Below are 15,435 nucleotides of genomic sequence, written 5' to 3'. Positions count from 1 at the left end.
CGGGACATTCACCAAGGGAGACCATGTGCCGGGCCATGACCCAAGTAACTGCTTCAAATTATGTAATATCTGTTCTTTGAGCATAAAAAAATTAAACTAGAAATCAGTTAACAGACAGGTATGTGGAACAGCTCCCAAATATTTGGAAATTAAATAACACACTTTTAGATAACTCGAGGGCCAAAGAAGAAATTACAAAAGAAATTAGAAGATATTTTGCACGGAATGAAAATGAAATCACAGCATACTAGAATTTGTGGAATGCCGCTGCAGCAGTGCTTAAAAGGCTATGTATAGCTTTTGATACTTAGGTGCCCCAAAGTTAAATTTTTAAAGAGCTGTTTATTTGTAGCTGATTGTTCCAGGGTCAAAAAATTATCCACAATACGGAGTCTTCAGTGTTATCATGTTCATCTGTGAGCAAATAAATGTTGATACACAAATATTCACCCGGCAAAAATCCATCTAATTTTTTACTTGACAAAGGAACAAAAGTAAATGTCTAGGCACCCACAAAAAGATGTTCAACATCATTAGTAATCAGGAAAACCCAAATAAATCACAAGCTACCACTGCACATCCACCAGAGTGGCTAAAATTAAACACCAATTCTAGGTCAAGACATGCGACAACGGGAATCTCATACACTGGGACGGAGGGAATGGGGCGACATTGGAGAAATGTCTGGCAGTGTCTTATAAAACTGAACATCCACCCACCCCACGAGCTGGCCCTCCACGCATAGGTACTTACCCAAGAGACGTAAGAGTATCAGAAGGATTGTACAAGAAACAGCAGCTTTTCTCCATGCCAGCCAAACACCGGAATCAGCTTGGGAGAATATCATCAGGAGAATAACCAAGGAGTGCTACCCTTTGGTAGAAAAGCCAGTGCTACTATGACATGAGACAGTGTGATTCTAAGATGTTACGCAGATTGAAGGCACCCTCACACATAAGAGTACGTAGGGTGCAAGTCCGTTCTATGGAAGTCTCGAACTGGCAAAACTGACCGATAGTGACCCAAAGTCTGAACTGTGGTCGTCCCGGTGGGGTCATAGGGCCTGGGAAAGGTCATGGGCACTTTCTCTGTCTTGATAGACATTTGGATTAGACTTAAATTTTATACATTTTGCTGCTGGTAAATTTTAGAAAAAACCCCAATAATGAACTCTGATTAATGGTATGCGTGCTGGAGCATTGAAAGAGTGAAATGCAGTCATGTCTGCAATTTCAAAAATGCATCCAAAGTAGTCTGCAACGATGCACGGGTAGAGGGATGGGCAGACGTGTGATAAAGCAATTATAGAAAAGTGTTCATTTTAGAATCTAGGACAGGGGTCGGTTAAACTTTTTTCTGTAAAGGGCCAGATAGTGAATATTGAGACTTTCTGGGCCATACAGTCTCTGTCCATCCTTACCTTGTCCACTGGTGCAAGAAACCAGCCTAGACCACGTGGAAATAAATGCATGGGGTCTGCATTTTGGAGGCTGAAACGTGGATTTCACATAATCTTCATGGGTCACAAAATATTTCTCTTCTTCTGATTATTTTCCAACAGTTGAAAAACATGACAAGGAGGCAGTGGGTGAGTTGAGCCCACAAACTCTTGTTGGCTGTCCGCCGAGGTGCTGGGGGGCTTTATGAGTGTTCACTGTATCGTTCTTTCAGCTTTTCTCTGTGCAGTGGACCCTTGAGCCACGTGGGTGTGAACTGCACAGGTCCACTTAGACGCAGATTTCTTTAGAAATACAGTACAGTACTATAAATGTATTTTCTCTTCCTTATGATTTTCTTAATAACAGCGTCTTTTCTGTAACTGACTGTACTGTGAGAATACAGCATATGGTCCATGCAACACACGACACAGGTGTCAATCGACTGTTTAGGTTCTCAGTACGGCTTGTAGCCAACAATAGGCTCTTAGTAGTTAAGTTTTGGGGGATCTATACATGAATTTTTGACCGTACAGGCGGTTGGCGGCCCCAACCCTTTTGTTGTTCAAGAGTCAACTGTATTTGAAACTTTTTCATAGTAAAATACTGGGGAAAATACCAAAAAGTTAACGAATACACCGTAACAGTTATTTTCTTAAATGCCTGCTGTTAATACTGTGACCCTGCGTACCCGCAATTTCCTCTGCTATAACTTTTGCTCTGTCCGCGTTGAAACGTGTTGGGTACCTAAGTATTCAGAGCTGGGATGAGTTGTTATAAATTACATTCTTTATTACCCTAAAGAGCCCTTCTTGGTCTTGCTCGATGTGTTTGCACCTAAATTCCCCCTCCCCCGACATTAACTACCTGTGCCTTCCCGTCCTTTGGGTTTTCAACTCTCCTCAGTCCCGCGGGATTAGCAGCGACTTCTTGCCAGGGCGCAGACCTGGGAGTTGGGTGTTAGGTTTGTCTGGTTTACGTAGGTGACCTGACATGCACTTGACCTTAGTTCCTCGAATTTCTGTAGGTTACACTCTCTCGTTTTGTAACAAGGCGCCACAGCCACACACGGCTTCCAAGTAATTCCTCATCCAGCCCATGGGCTCTGCTCCCCAGCACCAACGTGGGCTTGGGGGAGTCCCCTGCGCCTGCGCACTGGCCTCGCCCGCCCTGTCCATTCCAGACCCCTTCCCCTGGCGCGTGCTCTTTCGGTGCCTTTTCTAAAATCCGCCGCTGCAGGATCCTCCCTCCACCAACTACGCCCTGCTTTCCGTGTGCCTTCCACCTGTCTCTGGGCCTGCGGTGTCGTGTGTGGCCCCGCTCATCAGAGGGAGACTTCGCGCATCCGCCCTCGTTGCACTAGTCTTTGCGCATCTTCCTCCGGGCGGAGGGGGTGCCGACTTAGACCACCGTTTTTTAGACTGGAAGTCGTCAGTGTATTTTAGAAGTCTACCAGCTCTAATTGCCGGTTACATTTTCACTGCATTGTTTTCTATGTAGGAGCAAAACCAGAGATTATCCTTATTAAGAGAAAATCTAAAACCGTTTTATGTCGCTGCTCGGGTTATTAAAACAAGAGAGTCTGTGGGTTAAATATAATGAGGCCGATGAGTAAGTCTAATTTCCCATAATGAAGGAAATGGGAGGAAATACGATTTCTCAGCACAAGTAAGTAAAACGAACACCGTAGTCTCCATGCTAAGAGTTATAGAAAATAAACCATCGTAGTTTAAGTAGAGGCCTACAGGGAAGCTTCTTGCTGGTCGTGACTCAGTTTCCCCACAGCAAGACACAGACTAAATGTCAGTTTGTTTTTAAGTAGAATCCCAGAGAACTGCGGTTCTGTTTGTTCTCAGAGTCACACGTTTTCAGCACTCAGTTCTCAGAGTCACACGTTTTCAGCACACTTCAACAACATCAGATGGGGTCCATCCCGGAACATTCTCAAACACACGTGTGTCCACCAGCTATTCACCCCAAGGTTGCCATGTGAATATCGTTGGAATGGGTGGCCTCCAGTTCCAGCTGCGATTTTGCACGACACTAAACTAAGGTCTGCACAGTCGGGTTAGTCTCTTTCTCCCCCCTTCCTCTGGTCGCTGCTCCCTGACTTTGGAGGGCTGCCCTTGACCAACGGCCACTGCGTGCAGGCTTAGGGGACCATCAGCCAAGGAGCTTCTCCCCCTTGGCCAAGGGTGGGGCTTGGACAATGGAACTTTCTCAGCCGGGACCCTGATCAGGGTGAAGTTGGGGTGGGGGCAACTCCTCCCAGGGGCAGTTATCTGGATCCCTGGAGCTGCCTGGAAACTGCCCTTTCTAACTTTGTTCTTGGCTGTTCCACCAGTCTGTAAGTCCCCCTAACCTGCCTTCCCATCCAGATCCAAAGACACCTGATAACCTGGCTGATGGCTAGCTCCATGCTAGTCCCTGAGGCCCGCCACAGACACTAGGGGTGGCCCTCAGTCGTCCTCCCAGGTGAGTCTGCAGGTGGGGGGCTAGGTCTTCTCCGTAGGTAAAGATGGCTTTAGAACAACAACAAGAACATCAGGAACATGGCCACCAGGGGGAGAGGGAGTGCAAGAGAGGGGCTGGGAGAGCCTGGGTACCAAGAAACCTGGCACAGTCCAGAGTCATGCAAGGGGCACAGTGGTGGGGGCGGAGAGAGAGCAGATCTCTCTGAATGGTTTCTCACAACCGCTCGTGAACCTACAATGCTCTCAAAATAACACATGTTTAAGATGGCCGGAAGTCATCAGGCCCCCATCTTTAACTGCTCATCACACTGCCTGGTCCCTTGCTCTGAGCTCTCACGGTGTCACCTCCTGCTGTGCTGGGACGTGAACCACCCACTTCCTACTCCACCACGTGGCACCACACTCTCCCCACTGAATCCACATGCTTCCACTCTCCCCTCCATTTAGGAGCCGAAGTGCCCCCACCCCGCTGACACCATTCACCCAGGGATTGCCCCCCCACCCCCACTTCTCCAGCATCCACTCCCTCCCTCCCCACCAAACCTGCCCCTGGCCCCAAGCTGAAACAGAACCCTCCTTTAAACCAGCAGTGTCTTCAGCCACAGATTTGGCTTGCCTTCCACTGCCGGACTCCCTAGAAACAAGGCCCTCTTTGCCTCATGTCCTCATTGCCCACTCACTCCAAGCCCACCTGCACCCGCTCCCTGAGCTCAGGGCCGCCTGCATCCCGCTGCAACCCCAGCCCTCTCCTCCTCTCCCGCCACCCTCACCTCCATCCCTCCTTACCCGGCCCCTCTTCGCAAGGGTCTCCTCCTGAACGTGAACAGGGAAGAACAGAGCCTTCCTTAAGAGATTGTTGGAGGGAGGGTATTATAGCAGCAAGTACTTAAAAAATTCGAAGGGGTTATGTTTGGACACGTTCCTGCAAACAGGAGCGGCCTGTGCAGGGAGGGGGCAGGGCATCCCCATCCTGGCCACGGGGGGGCGGTGTGTGTGTGTGTGTGTGTGTGTGTGTGTGTGTGTGTCTCCCCAGCTAGGGCAGAATAAACAAACAGCCCAGGTAGCCTGGGCCCCGAGACTTGTTGCCACCCCGAAGGCCACTGCTCCTCTGACCCGAAGCACTTCTGTGATCGCAAGGTCACTGAAAAATCTGGCGCTGTCCCCAGCTGGAGCCTCTCCAAGAACCCTCCCTGCCCCTGGTGTATTGCCCCGGATTTCTGCAGCTTGTAGGAGAACGTGGGTCCCTGTGGCCACAGCATGCCGGCCACAGCCAGGAGGCTCTGCAGGGATGCAGGGGAGTCCTGCAGCCAGGGGGGAGCGTGGGGCTGAGGCCGTTCTGCTGCCCTGCCTATGACGGCCGCTTCTTCTGCGACTGGGCCATGCCTCCCTACCTCTCCTTCCTCCCTGCCCTGGGCCAATAAGTTTTCCTGGCCATTCCTGGTGGTTTCCCCTGGCTCCATCTGGGGTCTAGCAGGGACAGACGAGGAGCCCCCAGCAGTTGAGGACAGAGGGCCGGACATGTGCCCTGTGGGAGTTCTGCAGCCCCCGGCCAGGCACCCAGTATTTAAAGGCCACAGTCAGGAAGTATTTTGCGGTGGTCTCAGGGCTTGGCCCCAAGAGGCTGTCCGGGCACTGAAGTTCACCAGGTGCAAGCCTCAGTCTCCCCTCTGTAAAATGGGAGACCCTGAGTGTCGGCCACGTGGATTTGTGCCTGCGGGAAGAGCCTAGCCCAGCATCTGGGACGGCAGGGGGCACCAGCGCTGCCGTCACTTACCACAACCTGACTTGGCATCTCTTCTGGATCCCATCTGGTCTCCCCTCCACCCCCACGCCCCTGTCCCAGCCACAGGGGAGCCGCGACAGCATGACATTGGGTGAGCTGCATTGCCTCCCGTGAGCACTGCCCACCCTTTGCCACTGAGCCCCGGTGAGGGTGGAGGGGCCCATGCGGACAGCCTCCACATCTGGGCTGACTGTGCCAGGGGCTCCCCTGGGAGCTGCTTCCCTATTCACTGCCTCACCCCCATTCCTGTTTATCCTCTGAGCACACCTGGGCAGGATCTCAGTGCCCAGGATCCCCCCTGGGGAGGCAGCTAATCTGCCCTAAGGGGGCTCCCTGTCCCCTACGGGTCCGCATAAGGAATCCCTGCGTCAGGGATGGCAGACTTTGAAGGAGGTGGCAGGGGTCCTTCCTCCAGACATCCGCCTCCATGTACCCAGAAGACCTGCCTGCTGGGAGCCCGGGCTGTCTTCAGACCTGTGTCTAGATCAGTGCCTGGTCTTCCCACCCATTTCCTTCCGTCCTGGGAGAGACAGTCAGGCCTCCCTGAGTCAGGAATTATTCCTGCTCCTTACAGGAGTGTTCTACCAATCCGTGGAGTGACAGACGTCTCTTGAGCACCTGCCAGGTAGGGCTTGTGCTGGGCTCGGTGCCTAGCGATGAGAACACTCAACCCCCCGGGGCCAGGACAGCCTCAGGGAAGATGGCGCCTGGGCTATGCCCCCGGGACCAGCAGGAGCAGCCAGCAACGGATGGGTGGGGTGGGGTGGGGTGGGGTGGTTCGCACCACACTGAGCAAACAGTGTCTGTACAAGCAGGGAAGCTTCTGGAAAGTGTGAGTGGCTCAGCGGGTGAGCCCACAGCACACAGGTGCTGGGAGGGGACGCCAGGGGAGGGGGCAGCAGTGTGTTGGTGAGGGTTTCACAACCAGCCCTCTGCAAAAAGCAGTGTGTGTGTGCACCTGTGGGTCAGTGTGCTCTCCACTCCGTTGGTCTAAAGGGAGCGTAGCATGCAGTCTGCAAGTAATAGTAAAATAGCACTTTTTACTGTAAAGTCCATAGAGCCAACGGATTTACACAAAACACTTTCAGTCATTTTGCCAAAATGTTATATCGGTTGCCAACTTTCAGTCACGGTTCAATTATGATTTGACAGTTTTTTGTGCTTTTCCCCATGCAACCATTATAGACAAGTTAATCTGCATTATTAATAATTTCTCCATCACTAAGACTAAATAGTCAACGAAAGTGTCCGTCCAGCCCTGATGTGTATTTTTTTCTCGTGTCCCTGCTGTCCCTGTGCAGTCGTGGCCAATCGCAAGCCGCCACCACGACATCACTGGATGCAGCACTGGGACAAGACGCGCGGTGGGGAAAGCTTCAGAATTTCTGCCATTTGGGTCCAACAGACACCAAGAACCACAGAACACAGGTGACGGGAACTTGTAATAAAATAATTACAGAGTGATGAGTTTGGAGCATTTGTTATCTTCGTTCTCGTCTATTTAATTGTACGTTGATGGGATTTATTAATACCAGCTAACCCTGGGCTCCCAAAGCCAGTATGAGCCAGCGCCAGCCCACCCCGCAGGGAGAGGTGGACCTCAGCGGCCACGCCAAGGTACGTGGGGAAGGCGGCCACGGAGGGGCGGACGTGAACGCGCCAGCCCCAGCTGAATGCATTTCCAGGTCCCAACCCCGGGCCCCATGAGCAAACGTATTATCTTACACGGCAAAGGGATTAAGGTAACAGATGGAACTGAAGCTGTTGACCAGCTGGCCTCAAAATAGGGAGATTATTTGGGATTTTCCGGGGGGCCCAAAGGAGTCATGAGGATCCTTCAGTGTGGCAGAGGGAGGCAGGGGAGGCGCTCAGAGTGACGCGGGCACAGAGACGGCCCTGCCGATCTGCTCAGAGGTGGAGGAAGGGCCACGAGCCGGGAAGCAGGGTGGCCCCCGGAAGCTGGACGTCTCCCCCCCGAGTCTCCGGAGCAGCCAGCCCTGCCGACACCTCAGCTCAGCCCCGTGAGACTTGAATCAGACTTCCAGCCTCCAGAAGCATGAGGCGATCCGTTCGTGTGGTTTTAAACCACAGTTTGTGGAAACTTGTTCCAGCTGCCACAGGAGACCAGTGCGTACACCTGCTGTGGTTCTCCCCGCCCCCTTCTCGGACCACAGTGAGCCGCCGTGGGGGGCCAGCGGGGAGCCCCGGGCAGTCATGGAGCTTCACTCAAGACGAAGGAGGGCAGCAGCTTTGATCTTACCAGGTGTTTGGGAGGATTGATTAGGATTATGAACGTGAAGGGCTTACGCCGGTGCCGCCCCGCGCGATCGCCTCTGATCGTGGCCGCAGCGGGAAGCAGAGGAGGGCTGAGTCCTTACGAAGCCAGCTTCTCCGGGAGGACTGGGTTCTCTTTCCCCAGAAGCAGCCGTGGTGGAACGTGAACCCACGTCCTCAGGACAAGGGCCGCAGTGCGTTGTTTCCCAACAGATGCAGCTGCAGAAAATGCCGAATTGCCGACGACCGCAGCGTGGCCCTGGGCCAGCGAGGCCAGTGCTGTTTTTGTTTGCCTTTGTCCTTTACTGACTTGGGAGAGAGCCATCTTTGGGCCTTGTGTCCTTCAGACAGATCAGCAAAGCAGAAAATGCCTCTTTTCTCGGGCACAGCTGGGCTGGGGGAGCGGGCCCCTGCCCCCCGTCTTTGGAGCGCGTGGCTCAGGTTTCCAGCCAACCTCCCGCCTCCAGCCTGCTGCGTCTCACCTGAGAGCAGGCTCTGGGAGGCCGCACGTGCCGTCGGGGGCCGGGACATGGACGAGCCGACGGCATTTTTACCAAAGCGGCCGCTGAGAGAAGGAGCAGTACAGGTCACACAGGACTGCTTCCTGTCACAGAGGTTCCCCCCACGCCCCAGGTCTCGGCAGACTTTGTCCCCCAGTCTCATCCCGGACTAGCCGGAGGTTCCCGAGCCCTTCCAGATTCAAGGGTGTTGTCCTCAAAGTCTGGAAAAATCCCCACGATGGACTTGCCTGGGGACATAATGGGAGTGCCAGTGGGGTGCCAGGCTCCCCTTTCTGCCGGGGGCCCCCAGCTGTCCTCCTCCGGCCCTGGCCTGGTGTCTCCAGCTGCTCCTCTGCCTGTCCCCTCAGCTTCCCCAGATCGGGCCCACGGGGCAAGGGGATGACAAACCCGAGACCCCGGGAGTGAGGGGCTGAGGACAGGGCCCAGGGGAGGGTGAGGCCCAGGGAGGGGGTGAAGCCCTAGTGTGGAGACCACCTGTGTGGCTCCCGTGGGAAGTCAGGCCCTGGTGGCCAAGGACTGGGCAGCACTCACGGGAACCCATGCACAGTGCCCAAGGCCCCCAGAATCACAGGGACACCCGAGGCTGCTCATTTCTTCAGCCGTGCGGAGGGTATAGAAGTTGGTGCCAGGGAGGAGAGACAGCCTCCTTGTGGCCCTGCCACGGAGAAGACGGCGACACCGCTCATGGGATCAGAACTACGGGCAGCGGGGGAGACCTAGTTTTGCAGACGGCCCTGCGTGCATGTGGGCTGTGGAGGGAGCAAGGCCGGGCGCTCGCCGGCTCTCGGGTCAGACGGGCAGGGAGGGTCTGGCCAAGCAGGGGCCTATCGGCTGCCCGGCCTATCGTAAGAGGGAGGGTAAGCTGAAGCTTGTAGGAACAGGCATGAGAGAAAGGGGCCCTGGCTCACCTGCAGCCTGTGCGCCTGCCCCACACGCCAGCCCCGGCGAAGTCTTCCTGCCACCTGCCCACCTAGGGCCTGCCGTGCGGCCGTGCTCCCTGCTGGGCACTGAGGTTCAAGGTCACACTCTCCACAGAACCTGTGAGCTCACTTCAGCGCGGAAGGTGCACCAGTGCCCTGGGGCCTTCCTCCAGGCCCTTCCAGCTCAGGCCTGACCTCATCCCAGCCCCCAGTGACCAGCAAAGGTCGCTGACCAGTCGGAGCACCCAGCAGGCTGGCCTTCTCGGGCTCAGCCCCAGTGTGTCCAGCCTCCAGACACCCAGCCTCTCGTCTCTGCCTCATTTGAGTTCATTAGAGGCCACAGAACGTTCTGGACTCCAGTGAGTGAGGAGGGAAGAGCCACAGGAAGGAAGCACAGGGTCTTTTCTGGGTTGTCTAAATATTTCTCAAAACATTTCCAATACTACCAACCACAGCTGAGGCCCCAGCCACAGTGTGCACATTCAGGGACCAGAAGCCAGGGACCAGCCACTGGCCGTGTGCGGGGCCACCTCTCCTCCAAGGATGGAGGATGGAGGATGGAGGCCTCTGGACACCTGGGGAAGGGGAGGCTCCTCCCAGCCTCTGTCCCACTGCCTGCCCCACGGCTTCTCTGCACTCCCCCCCCATCTCCCATTACAGGGTGTAGGAGACTCAACCTTGCATCGTTTTTCCTGGCATCTGAATGCAGACATGGCCCCACACTCGGAATGGCTCCATGGGTGCTTTGCTGTGTGGGGGTCTCTTACCCGAACTCACGCGGATGCCACATGGGCGGGATCTAGTCATAACTTCTACCGGTAGTTGTAAACACAGCTCCAAACTTGAGATGTGCGCTGTCAGTGACTTGGGGGTAATTTCCCACTGAAAATTCTGCAAGCTAATGATGTTTTGTCTCACTTTTAGTTCCTTGGGGTTTTGTGGTTGTTCCCTGCCCCCACCCCCATCTTTTAATCACAAAATTCACAGATAAAACTGGAGTTTGCTGATGAACTTTGCAATACTTATGCTTCTTGGTACCAGCTTCGTGAGAAAGAAATACAACCTTTGGTGGGTCTGGGCCACGGGGCGGGAACCCGGAGCACCATTTGCAGGACCCCGGCCCCGCACCCCAGGAGTGGGAAAGCCCACAAGCCCAGGGCGCTGCACGGGGCCTCAGGAGCCAGGCTTGGGCTCCAGCAGCCCTGATGGGCTCCAAAGGCTGCGAAATGGGGACAGACACCTGCAGGAAGATGAGAAATACTGGTCCCCAGAGACCGAAGTTTTTCAATCAGGTCAATGCTGCCTTGAATCAAACCCCTGGATAAATGGATTAAACCCCGCATCTGCCTGAAGTCCTTTCTGCCCAGAACCCAGAACGAAAATACTCAGATCACCATGGTTACCAACGTGTTTATTTTGCTGAGCCAGCAGCAACTTCTGCTACTCTAAAGAGAGTATTTATAAACACTTGGAGAGATGTGTGAACTACAAGACAGCCAGAAGGATCGAGGGAAGCTCTTCCCAACCTGCCGGCCAGCGCCGGTGGTTTTCCACGGCTGGGGCACGGAGCCCCCCACCTAGCCCCCCCCACCCCCGTGGTCCAGCTCTGCCTGGGTTTGGGGTGATGCCCTGCTCTGGTCTCTCCAGGACTCCTCCCTGGGCACCTCCTTTGCTCATTTCCATCTGCATCCTTCCATTATAATAAACAAAACCTCGGTGCCCTATCTTTCTAGAAGATCACTGAACCGAAAGATGGTCTTGGCGAGCCCTGGCACATCCTCCCCCCCGAAAAATGTCCCTGACTGGAGCTTCTGTTGAAACAGGATTAAGAGGATTCCTGCCCTTTATGGGAGAAAGGGATTTGCCTTTCAACATTCCCACCACAGAGCCAGGATGGGTGTGGAGGGGAGTGACGGACTGGGTCTCGGTCTCCCCGACCCTCCTTTCCCTGAGGCGGAGTAACCCCCTGATGGGCACTGGTCAGCAGCAGGCGGGCGCAGAGCTGGGAAGCCCTGGGAGCTGAGGGCCAAGAAGCAGGAGCCAGAGCAGGACAGTGGACACGCCCCGGGACAGCGACCTTGATCTCGAGCCTCCTCCCCGCCCCCATGTTGTTCCTGTGCCCCTGGCTGCAGGGGAGGGAGGCGCCCAGTAGAGAGGCCCCTGCAAAGTTGCCTCCTTCTGGGAGTGGAGAGAGGGGGGAGCTCTGTGTGATCCTGAAAACCTGGGTCACCCCAGCCGCTGGGGATGCCGAGAGAGTCGGGGTCCTATGCCCCGAGGAGGACACAGAAGGACCAGCTTACCAGTCAACAGCCTCTGTGAACGGACAGGCTGCTGAGAAGGCTCCTGCAGGGTGGGGGGTCCTGTCTGCCCTTGAGAGGGGGAAGAATCACACCAGCCTTGCTGGGAAGGAGAAAGGATGCTGCTGAGTCTGCCGTCCTGTCCTGAGCACCCAGGACCCCGGAGAGGCTGGCTTATGTTCGTCTCAGCATGGGCTGCAGGCGGGGGACCTTACTGGGGGACAGCAGGTCACTGTGGCCCTGGTCAAGTGGGGGAGGTGCATGAGGGGGGCCTGCCTCGGGCAAAGAGGAGGTCAGGGACGACGAGCCGGCCAGTCCACGGGGGTGTGAGGCCATACGGGCCACGGTGATGCAGCTTCCTGCATGGTGTGAGCAGCGAGGTGCCCCCTTCACCTGCCACCAGGCCTCCATGGCCGGCTTCCTCCATGGGCCACCACCTCCCTGACCAGGGCTCCCCACTGCGGCCAGGTGACGTGATGAGGGGGCCCGGGAAGACGATGTCCCAGGGCTTCCAACAGCTGCTCAGACAGACCAGGGATTGCTGTTTTGAGGGTCCTGCCCCACAGTCCCGGCCCCTGAAGGTCATGCCGAGTGAAGCCCCCCACTCTGCCCAGGTCCACCTGAGGGAGGAGGGCTCTGAAGCAAGGGCAGGCGTGGGGCTCATGTTCACCCCACCCCACCTGGGGGGCCGGCATCGAGCTCACCCCGTGTCGTCTCAAATATTCCCCTCTGCGGCCCTGAGTGGTGAAGACGGAGAGGGAAGATCAAGGGTACGGCGTGGCCGGGCTGGGGGAGGCCCTGGCGCATTATACTCAAGCAGCTAAGAGGTCCCGCCACAAACCACCGGTGTGGCCGTGGGGAGCCAGGCTTCCTCTCACCTACGGGGACATAAACCCTCCTCCCCAGTTCGGAGCGCCCAGGAGCACGTGTGGGACTCGCGTGTTGCTGTCCGCCCTCTGGGAAGTCTGGCCCAGCTCCAGCACCTGCTGCTAGATTGGGCACAGGCCACTAATATCTTGGGGCCTCTGTTCTCTTCCTACAGTTTCGGGGTGCCGACACTGGCCCTCCAAGTCAGTGGCAACAAGAAACGGGCCATGTGTGTCCACCCCCGGTCATCAGGGCCTTTCGGGGAAATTTCTGAAGGGGTCGGCATCGCCCAGAGCCCCTCGAGCCCTGTCCGGTTGCCTTCATCCCTGGGAGGGCTTCCAGGAGGAGATGGGAGCCCTTCCTGTGCGAACAATCCAGTAAGAAGGCATCGTCTGCCCACGAAGAGCAGTCCCGACAAGTCACCTGACAAGACTGTGTTACCCTCCCCTCAGCCCAGAAGCCCGCTGGGAGAGGAGCCCACAGAGCCTGGAGACAGGCCAGCCCCACAGTGAGGCAGAGAGGCCAACAGCCTTACAACTGCGTTCAGAATGCTAGCGGTGCAGGTCAGAACGTGGAGCCCGGCTCTCTCCCGTGCGCGGCGGTTTCCGCGCACCTCTGGCTGGCAGGATGCCGGCCCCCCTGACGTGCCCCGGGATGCTTCAACCAAGACATAATTCCTTCGATCAGTGGTTGGGAGAGACAGTGTCTTTCTTTGGCCGCACAGGGTGAAGGAGCGCCTAGTCCTGATTACTTCCCCTAGTTACTGGGGGACTGAGAGAGAACTGAGAGTTGAAGCTGAGACCACGCAAGGAGAGCAAAACTGATGGAGCAAACCTGGGTCCTTGGGAGCTGCAAGAGTGAGCCTCACCTGAAGCCCACTCTGCCCTGGACTTTTAATTTGCAACAGGCCATGAATCGTCTTTATCGTTAAAGCCTGTCGGAGAGGATGTTTCCACTACTTTGTAGCCCAAAGCTCCCTGACCAATGCGAGCGCCATCCCCACTTCACAGGTGAAGAAACTGAGGCTCAGAGTAACTAGGTGACATGCCCACGTGGGAGAGCCGGTGCCCGCAATCGCAACGCCACCCTGACTCCCACAATTCCGTGCCACCTTGCGGGGTACAAACTCTCAGGAACTCCCAGCCAAGTCCTTACCATCAATTTCTTTCCATCAGAATCACTTTGGTGTCCGGGGTCTGGGATAGTGAGAATCTCCAGTCCCTGGTGTTGGGAATGACCCTTCCCCACCTAGCCAAGACTCAGTGTCCAGAGTTGTGGGGCCAGCCTGGGGCCACCCTCGCTCCCCTCCACGCCCGACATGTCCCCAGCCCTGCCTGACCATAACCTCTGGGGCACAGAGACCCGGAAAGATGCCCAAGCTCTATTCAGGCCAGAAATGCTTCTCCTCTGTGGTGCAAACCCTGTTCTCCAGCTGGCCAGATCTCCCACTTTGCTGGAGCCCCGAGAGCCTGCTGCAAGCTGGCACTGTGGTCCCCCTGGGTCTCCGTGTAGGGAAGCCAGACGCCTCGCCAGCTCATTCCCAGGGGTTTCTGCGGCACGTAGAGACGGTCTCCTGGTGAGGCTGCCCTTTCCCTCCCAGACACGGAGAGGGAGGGGGAGGAGGCGTCTCCCTCACTTGGGCAGCCCTGGTGGGAGACAGGGTCCACTTGGGCCTTGCCCACACAGATGCCAGGTCAGCACATGGGAGTAATGCACCGCTCACACACCCTAGAAGACTGACGGCATTTCCTGAACTGTTTCCAGGACCCCTGGGCCCCACCCCAGCAGGCTCGTGTCCTAGGACCCCTAAGCCCTGCAGAACAATTACAGATTCCCTTCGATTGCGGGCAAAAGGCTCAAATGGAGCAGAAAAGAACGAACCGGAGAAACAGGGTGGTTGCTAGGAAACAAAAGGACCTCCCGCCCTGGTCTGCAGCGCCATCTAGTGGCAGCTATGAGGCAGTGCAGCCCGGGTAGAGGGTGCACAGGGAGCGGCGGGGGACTCTCGCCTACTGCCCCCTAACCCTCCGGCACAGCGGGAATCAGCCCGAAATCCTGGGCCAGGAAGGACTTGGGGCTGTCAGCAGTGTCTGAGTGTGGGAACTGCTAGGGATCCAGAACCTCAGCCAATCGGAGCCCCTGACCCTGCTGAGCTCCCAGATGGTCTCTCCACAGCTCAGAGGGCCTCTGAGTTCTAGGGTCCTGGAAGGCTCCCATTCTTCACCAGTGAACTAACCAGGGCTTCTCTGGAAGAGCCTGACCTGGGAGGGACAAGGCCTGGGTTTCCACTGACAGCTGCTTAGAGCAGTAACTTAAAATTTTAGCCTCAATTTGTTGATCTGTAAAATGGGATCAGTGACTTCCACCTCATGGGGTTGTTGCAACAATCAGATGAGCAAGGGAAGAAGGTTCATGGTCGTGCTCCCGGTCCCATCACCGCCGCGGCAGCAGCCTAGCGGGAGCAGGGACAGTACAACCGACAGGCTCGGGCCTCACTCCAGCGGCCCCACTTACTCGCTGTCCCGCTGCGGGAGCCTTGCAGGACAGCCCCAGCTCTGCAGTTGTAAAGTGAGAACAATCACGTGGGACCCGCAGAATCATGGGTCTTGAAACCCAGATTTACTGAACATTTATTGCCTCTTTTCTAGAAAGGCAAGTGACAGGTACTGAGCCAATTATCAGAACACATGGCTGCAGCTGAAGAGGCAGACACACATTCGTGGCGTTCCCGGACCGCCCAGCGCGGCACCCCGCCCTCGGTGGACGCCAGGTACACGGGCCGGGATGGAACCGAACAGAGCAGCCAGCACGGCCGTGCGTCAACGTCCCGTGCGATGTGTTCTCCTTGCTCAGAATCAGTCCA

Source organism: Ursus arctos, unplaced genomic scaffold, assembly GCF_023065955.2.
Source record: "Ursus arctos isolate Adak ecotype North America unplaced genomic scaffold, UrsArc2.0 scaffold_4, whole genome shotgun sequence".
In the NCBI taxonomy this organism is placed as follows: domain Eukaryota; kingdom Metazoa; phylum Chordata; class Mammalia; order Carnivora; family Ursidae; genus Ursus; species Ursus arctos.
This window is presented reverse-complemented; position numbering follows the sequence as displayed.